Source organism: Penaeus chinensis, chromosome 33 (assembly GCF_019202785.1).
Source record: "Penaeus chinensis breed Huanghai No. 1 chromosome 33, ASM1920278v2, whole genome shotgun sequence".
NCBI lineage: Eukaryota > Metazoa > Arthropoda > Malacostraca > Decapoda > Penaeidae > Penaeus > Penaeus chinensis.
The window spans coordinates 4,210,236-4,220,235 of NC_061851.1; the positions used below are offsets into that span (position 1 = coordinate 4,210,236).

The window sequence follows — 10,000 nt, forward strand, 5'->3', positions numbered from 1 at the left end:
CAATAATATTACTATTTTCGCTGCTGAAATTGCAAATGATAATTCTGGTAATGATAACAATAATGACGAATATAAGTACGACTACTACTATAACTACAAAATAACTAAATAGTAACGATATTGCTATTCTGTTAATAATGTCAGTGGTGATGATTTTAACAAATGATAATAATGATGATATGAGGTGTAATATCACTTATAATTACAATGAATGTATAATTGATCACTATAGGTGTTGTGATATAATGACTAGTACTGAAAATGATAGCAATGATATTCATCATGGTAACTGTAATAATAAATATAGCTTTTATAACACCAATAGTAAAAATAATGATATGATGATTATATTAATAGTGATACTATTGATAACGAAATCTGTAAAGTATTGATGACAATATTACTAGAGCTAAAACTACAAGCACAAGTAATAATAATGAAAATAATATTGGTCATACTACTACTGCTATTACTAGTGCTAAACCTACAGGCACTAGTAATAATAATGGAATTAATATGGATCTTCCTACTACAGTTATTACTAGTCCAAAAACTACAATCACAAGTTATAATGAAAACAATATTAATCATCCTACTAGTGCTAGAACTATAGGCACTAGTAATAATAATTAAAATAATATTGATCATACTACTACTGCTATTACTGATGATAATAATAACAGTGGTGACGAAGATGATAGGAATAGTGTTAATTATGATGGTAACATGCCATTAATGACATCACGGAGAGTAGTAAAGATGATAATTTCTTTCATAGCATCGTTAGTAGTAATAATGCTTATAACGGAGCTGATAATCATAAATGTGATGTAATAATATTGATGATTGATGTAAGGGTAATGGTAATTATAATGGCAATGATAATTAAAGATCAATGATAATGATAATAGTAAAAGTAATGACATTAAGTGTAAAATAATGATATTGGTAATAGTAATGGTAATAATGATGACAGTAAAGTGATAATGATAACAAAATGAGGATGATAATAAGATTAATAACTAGCAACAGCAATGATGGCAACAATATTAACTATGATAATGATGACAGTAATAATAATGATAATAATAATAATAATGATGACAGTAATAGTATTAGTCGTGATGATAACGATGAAAATAGTGATAATAATTATAATAAAAGTAATAACTATAATTATGATAATGATAATGATTATAGTGATGATAATGATGATAGTAATGATAATGATGATAATAATAATAATAGTAATAGAAATAATAATAATAATTATCATCCCTCTTATTATTGTTATTATTACTATCATTGTTAATATTATTATTACGACCACTACTACTACCGTAACAATAATAATGATGAAACAATAATAATGTTAATAAAAATAATGATAATAATTGTTCTAAAACAATGATAATAATAATAGTAATAGTAAGGATGATAATAGTAATAATAATAACAATACAAATATTAATGATAAAGATGATATGTAGTAATAATAATGATAATGGTAATATAGTAATAATGGTGATAGAGTAATGATAATAATAATAATCGCAACAACAGTATTGATAATGATAATACTAATTATAATAATAATAGCAATTATAAGATATATTACTACCTTTAGCATAGTTATTCTGTAGACTATTTACTTTATACTCATATTGTCTCAGGTAAGCTACGGCAGTGTAGAAAACTTAATATTCTTTTAATATTATGATAAACTTTTTTCTTTTCTTTTTTTTTGGGGGGGGGAGGGGGAGGGTAGTTTTATAAGGTGACATGAATTGGTTTCTAGTGAAATTATTTATGAAATTAGATATGGTAAGGGCAATATGTGTCGTCAACCATAATACTAATGACAGGGATGAAAGGTTATGCGTACGAACCATTTCTTGTAATCTTGGTCTTTCTCTTATCATTCCTGTGATGTGGGATTTATCTGTGAAGACTTATAAAGCAGGATGTGAATTACGAGAGATGACACCACCTCTCCTTTACTTGATCTTATCAGTAGCAAGAAAGATAGCATGTGAGTACCTCTGCGATACCTTTTTCATTTATCTTTTGATTGCTGTTATGATGTCAGTGATAATAATATAAGGGAAATGATGTTGATAAAGGCAATTTAGAAGAGTAATGACAAGTACAGTGAGAATAATGCCCGAGATCATTATTGAGATGATAATAGTAATGATATTAGTGTTACTGCTGATAATAATAATGACAATTATAATGAAGAGGAGGATAATAATATTGGTATCAGTAATAACGATAACATTAATGATTACAGTATTAGTAGTTAAAATAGTAACTATGAAAATAATGAATACTTTCAGTAGATGATTATGATAATAGCTATGAGGGAAATTACTGATTGTTGTAGTGACACTAGTTATGATAGTCGTCATGTTAATAGTAATGGTAAAGATTAGATTATAATCATCGTGATGGTGATGAATGAATGAATGATGAATTCAAAACAATTATAATAGTAACATTAAGGATCAGGAGTAAAGTAATGATATTTCTAGTAATAATGACAGTAATAATGGTGGGGCTCATTATATAATTCTTGAAAATCGATGATTCTGATAGTAATGGTAATAATGATAGCATAGTCATTATAATTTGACAGCAATAGTGAAAATTTTATGGAAAGAGACTGACAAAGGGTAAGGGGAAGAAAAAAGAAGAGCGAATGGGTGGAAGAGAGAGAGAGAGAGAGAGAGAGAGAGAGAGAGTGAGAGAGAGAGAGAGAGACTCGAACAGGATGCGCGGAAAAATGACTAACAATGGTTGTTTGTATATCTGTTCTTTTTGCCACAGAAATTGGATTCCTCTGAATAATGCATGTCCTGTTCTTCAGTTTCTTTGCTGAAGAGCCATGATTTGCATACCGTGATTCTATTTTGCGAATGTTCTTGGTTAAAAGAAGCATGAGACAATTGAAGCGGCTACTAATTTGCATACTTAAAGTTTTTTTGTAGTAAGAAAGGAGAAATCCCGAGGCGAAAATATATTTATTTCGACATTTCCATTTTCCTTTTTTTCCCTATATTTTGCCGAAGGCCCATTGTGTACTGAAGGAAGTGCATCCTGGTATATTGCCACTTGAAGAACGCCTCCCTGATGTCGCTAGTTCTAAAAAAAGCGAAAAAAAAACCCGCTAAATGCTTTAAATATATATGTATATATATATATATATATATATATATTTCCAGATTTCATGACGTGATTATTTGTTATGTGAGTGTGTGTCTGTCAGGATAGTTTGGTCCGTGTTCATGTTTCCGTGTGCGTGTGCACTGGTTTGTAAATGTGTGTGTGTGTGAGAGAGAGAGAGAGAGAGAAAGAGAGTATGCGTACTATGCATATACAATATGTTAGCCCTATGGAACCGCGGAGAGGGCAGCGGGGCGAGTGTGAGTCACAGGTGCCAGACTGATTACGTAGTGTGACCCTCTCAGGCGCCGCTGTGAAGGGCAGGAAGTCCTCTCAGCACTTACCATGTCTATAATTATATGAACGTCGCGACAGATGAGGTGTTGTGACAGCTATTAGGAAAGCGATGTAGCAGTGATGTTCTCGAGAGTGACAGTGATGATTTTATGTGACGATGGGATGATGTGTGTGGTGATGGTGGTGCGCGGCGTGTGGTGGCGTGGCACGAGACATCCCCGGAGCGAGTACAGAGAGGGTCAGTGTGCAGTGCCAGTCCTTTTAGTGCCACACACAGCTCCCCCAGCCTCCTCCTCCTCCTCCTCCTCTCCCTCCTGCCCTGTTCCCGCTAGTCTCCCCTGCCCCCAACCCCTCCTCCCCTCAAATACCCCCTCTCAAAGCTTAGTCATAGAGCTCCCTAGGGACCCTCTGTTGCGTTGAAGGAGTGGGGGGAGGTGGGAAGGGGAAGGGGGGGAGGGGTTGCGTTTGGAGTGCCTTCCCGCCTTTTCCTGACCACTTACTTACACAAGCATTTTCCCTAAAATTTTGTGGATATTTTACTCTCCTCTCCTGCATTTTTTTTTTTTTTTTTTTTAATGTCTAGTCATAAAACCACGAGCTTAGAAAGAAAGGGATGGGGGCGAGAGACAGAGACGGATAAACAGACAGATGGAGGGAAAGATAGACAGAAAAAGAAAGAAAGAGATAGACAGAGAGATGGAAAAAAGGTAGACGGAGAGAAAGAAAGAGATAGACAGATGGAGAAAAGGAAGACGAGAGAGAAAGAGAGACAGACAGACAGGGAGACAAGAACGAGAGAGATACGGGATACAGATGTAAGGGTCCAACTGCACACAGCCACATCAAAGACCCTACCGATTCAAACCGCAAAGCAATTAAGTCTTACAGATGCTCTTTCTGTCCGCCTTCACGATTTTTTTTTTTTTTTTCTCTCTCTCTTCCAGGTGTCATAATCCCATCTCCAAATAAATGTAAATTGATAATTGAAGATAACAATAGCGATGATGGTTATGATAGTAATAATATGAACTATAATAACGATAGCAATACATATAATAATGATAAAATAAGAATAAGTATATTAGTGATAATAAATCAATAAAAACAATCCAAAACATAACAAAGCAACAATAACAATAATAGTAAAGATGAATAGATGATATAGTAATGATAATAATAGTAGCAATGATAATAATGATAATAATAATGATGATTAAAATGATATAAGGTGATTATGAAGTAAAAACAGTCAGTAGAGGCAAAGATAACTGGCTTAAACATAAGATAAAAGCATGATATGAATTATAAAATATATCCATTAAGTGGTAAGATATCGTTCAAATCATGACAGTTGCCTTCAAACAGTCACCGATATGCCATAGTATTCACACTCTTAAATTACCATATGTGTATCAATTTTATCTACATATCTATCATTAATCATGCAGTCTGTATCTGTCTCTCATCCTCCATTACCTCTTTATATATATATATATATATATATATATATATTAACACACTCCCCTGGGGAAGGATCGCCCCAGTATAAAGACCTAGTCAACTACATGATGTCAACATGGCGCCAAGTAGTTCGTAAAACACCGCATCGGTAGTGGCACGAATATTATATGTGTGTGTGTGTGTGTCTGCATCCATATGTATATATGTTTGCATCCATATATATATATATATGTATATATGTATGTATGTATATATAAATATGCATGTGTGTGTGTGTGTGTGCATACATACATGCATACATACATACATGCAAACATATATATATATATATATATATATATATATATATATATAGAGAGAGAGAGAGAGAGAGAGATAGATATATATGTATGTATGTATATATATTTATAGATATGTGTATGTACGTATGTATGTATATATATATATGTGTATATATACTTATATATAAGTATATTTAAATATATATATATATATATATATGTATATATGTGTGTGTATGCATATATGTGTGTGTGTGTGTGTGTGTGTGTGTGTATGTGTGTGTGTGTGTGTACAGAGAGAGAGAGAGAGAGAGAGAGAGAGAGAGAGAGAGAGAGAGAGAGAGATGTATACATACGCATGTATAAACATACATATATGTGTGTGTGAATATATATATATATATATATATATATTTATATACATATCATATATATTTATGTATATATATATATATTTATATATATACACAAACAGACACATGTATTTATATATGTAAGTATATGGATATTTATTTATATATGTAAGTATATGGATATTTATTTATATATATACACATATGTATATATATGTACATATATATGTATGTATATGTATATATACATATGTACACATACATATACATATATACATACATATACTATCTCTCTCACTCTCACCCCTTCTCTCTTCCTCATAAGTAAAATGCGATCATTAACAAACAAAGGAAATCGTATCCCTCGCCCGTTTCATTTCTCGAATCCTTTGTATTCTTAAGGAGATAGCTAGGGTGATGTCAGCGCCCAGAGCTATTCTCCAGAGCATTTTTGTTCCCTGCCCGGCGTAGTGCGGGGGGGGGGGGGGGGGGGGCTTACTATGCTGTTGAACATTTTTTTTTCTTTTTTCACTTTCTTTGGAGTTTTTTTTTCTGTTATTATTATGGTAAGTGCATATGTGTAACGATAAGATATGTAGGCTATCATTGATAACGCTGCTGAAGAAAATTATTACAGCTCAACGGTGCTTAACATTGTGCGCTTGCGCTGACATGTAAATTTTAAGCAGAAGGCTATTCCTTGAATTGTGATGAGTAAATAAACTTAGTAAGTAAAATGTCAGAAGATAGTGGAACGAGGAAATGACAGGGTCAGGAACCACGTTAAGAGTGAAATTCAAACGCTCCATCCAAAGGGCATCACTGGACATCTTCACTGACTTTAAGCACCGTTACGATGAAGGATGACAGAGGAATGGAAGAAATGCCAATGGATAGTTTCACACACATATACACACTTAAGTGTTTGTTTTGCTCGTATCATTCGTGTTTATGTGTTTGTGTGAACGAGTGTGTATGTGAAGTTCCTCTCTCCCATTCATCACTTTCCTGTGTTCTCTCTCCACGTTTCCACCTGTCACAATCCTACTCTCTCGTTTCTTGTTCCTTCACCCTCCATGACTACCTTTCCTACTCCACACGCCACCTAACCCGTCTTCTCTCTCTCCCTCTCTCACTCACCCACTTCCCCAAATACCTGATTCATACAACCACTTAATTCTTGTCTATCTTCTTAACTATGTTTATTTGATCACAAGTGGGAAGAAAATTCAAGTGTGGGAAGTTCAGGTTACTCTTATCAGTCCGTTTCCGAATGGTGGGAACGCCCTGCATTGAGAATAAATACCTTTGTAGTGCCTGCAATGGTGGTAGAGTGTGACAGTTGTGGGTATTTGGTTTGATTGGCTATTGTATTAATATCAATTTACTTTTCGTACCAGTTATTTCTAATGATGAAATTGAGAACCTTAACCAACCAAAAATAATAAAGATGAAGACAAGTATTCATATGTGTGTGTGCTTATGTATATATGTATGATAACTATTCGATTTTCTCTTATTCTGGATTTGAATGAACAGTACAGAACCAATTTAACAAGACCAAGTTAACATGCTTACATACATGCATATATGTACATACATATATAAACACTAATATCTACACATTTATCTATACCTATCTATCTATCTACACGCTCACGCATATACAAACACACACATGTACATATATGCACACACACATACTCACAAACATACACACACATATATATACGTACTCGCATATATGTACATCTCTCTATATATATGTATATACACATATATTTATATATTTATATGTACACACACACACACATATATATATATACATATATATATATATATATATATATATATATACATATATATTGTGTGTGTATACTGCTATTTATATTTATATTTACCTTATACAAATATATTGCATATATGTGTATTAGTGCGCGAACATGCATATGTGTATGAGAGAGAGAGAGAGAGAGAGAGAGAGAGAGAGAGAGAGAGAGAGAGAGAGAGAGAGAGAGAGAGCATGAGAGCAAAGAGAGAGAGAGAAAGAAAGAGAAAGACTAGACTGGTACCAGTAAACACAAAAACAAAATATACTCTAAAAAGGAGAAAGATAAACATACACTCGGGAGCACAGTGACCCTAAATCATGAGAACAGCTGGTGTTAAGATCAATGAAGTAATTCTGTTAATTTCAGATACATGGAGATGTCTTTTACACTCCGATTGCATATTACAAGTTCGTTGATTCAGCCATCTACTACATACACTTGGGCACAGAATCAATAGACTTAATTGCATGAAAAGGATCCGATTTAGCTTGAAAATGTCATGATGGCTGGGACAAATGAGGGAAATTTTATTATTATTATTATTATTATTATTATTATTATTATTATTAAGTATCATCATCATAGTGCATAGTTTTTTTTTTCCTGAATGACAAAGTAAAATCTGTTATCTTTATAATTTTCATAAATGCTTGTAATCATTATATATATGTATATATATATATATACATACACACACATATGTACATATATATACATATGTATACATATATATACATATATATACATACATATACATTTATATAGATAAACACACCCACACCCACACCAACACGCACACATACACACACCGATTTAAATCGAGATTTATATCAAATGTTTGTTTTTTTCATCATTGATTCAAATCAAAATTTACTTCTGTCCAAAGATGGAGTTTAAAGGAAACATATGAAAATAAACACATAATTACACCTGCTTTATATATTTCTGTGGAAATGAACACTAAAACATCCTTTTATAATGTGACAAAACTTAAACATTCTATTAAGAATTAAATCAAAGGGTTTTACTTGTAATGTGAAGTAGAATACCAAAGTGCTCCCTTTTGCAATACAGCACTACAAAAAAATCCACATGCTGTTATAAAAAGGAAAACAAAGAGGTTTATTTACAATTAACTGTATTTATATCCTCAAGTAATGCATTTTTAAAAAAATCAAAAATATTATAGCCTGTATTTATGAAACAAAAGCATATTGAATCTATGCTGAACAGATTTTGAAACATTTGTATTCCCTTCTTTTGAATAGTAGTTCATAAGAAAACAACAACTTAAAAGTGTTTTTATTTTTTATTTTTATGACAATAAACTTCTTTTATGCATTCCGATCATTAGTATCATCAAATAAATCCATTTTGTGTGCAGTCGTGATTTTAAACAAAAATACAAAAATTGCTGCTTTATCTTTCATCAGCCGGTTTCTTAGTTTTGGATGTACAATACCATAGCTGGAAAGAACTCTTTCAACCCCTGATGAAGATGCCATTGCAGATAGTAGTTGTGCTGCTGAAATTACATCACTATCCATCACATTTGAATCTAACTTCCACCATTCAACAGCTGACATACATTTGGTCAAATAATCAATAAACTTAATTGCATGAAAGGGAGCCGATTTAGTTTGAAAATTTCATGATGGCTGGGACAAGTGAGGGAAACTTTTCATTGGCATAGTCCATTGTATTATTCACTTCTGCACTAAGCAGTTTTTCTTGCAAGGAAGGATGGATCAGGTTCGCAAGAAGATGAGCTTGTGTTATGACTTGTCCAAACCTCTTTTCTGCATGAAGTTGTGATTAATTCTTTCCAGATGTTCACTTCTTCAGCAGTTGTACATCCTTCACTCTGTACTTTGTCCAAAGCCACAGCTTTTGGTTCTATCGTGCAAGTAGGTCCACTCCTGACCGCTTAAGTGCGAAGCTAGATACCTCTCCAACTGATATCAATCTGGTCCCTATGAACTTCACAACCTTTCGTGACAGCAGGCCAGTTCTTTCTGTATATCTTCATCTTGTGTCTTGAGGCATAACAAGACGTTGGTCACCTTCCTGTCGGTATCTTTCAGAAGCATAGTGATTGTTTCTAAAGTATTTTACAATATATACCACATGCTCTTTAATATTGCCAATTTCCAGATCATGAGCCAGAATGTGTGCAGTGCAGCCATAGGTCACCAGGTTCAGTTCATTTCCTTGTTCTAACATTTTCCTCATTTTGTTTATATTAGCGGCGCTATCTGCCACAACGCTACCAACATGGCAACCAAGTTTTTTACACTTCTGAATTTTGAGAGCTCTTCTAGATATTCAACTGTATGAGGCTGGCAACTTGTGTCTATTGTATCCACTAGCTATGTATGGTCATTTGAGGTTGGCACAGTAACATACATTATTGGCTCGTTGTGAATTTTAGACCATCCATCTAATGACAGACATACAGTTTCACTTTCCAGCTCTGTGGCACACTTTGCTCATTCTTTTTCATATATCATGGGTAGGAATTTGTCTGCAATTGCTTTTCTTGTGTATCCTAGCCTCGACTTCCCAACTATTTTACAAAACTCAGGAGTTGGTTGCCAAGACCATCTTAGCG

The 10,000-nt window shown here is 33.2% G+C and overlaps 1 protein-coding gene across 6 annotated transcripts in view; it reads left to right on the top strand.

Moving 5' to 3' along the window:
* The window catches only part of LOC125042969 (transient receptor potential channel pyrexia-like), a 33,409-nt gene that overhangs the window by 9,069 nt on the left and 14,340 nt on the right, over positions 1 to 10,000 (top strand). The window lies entirely within an intron of this gene.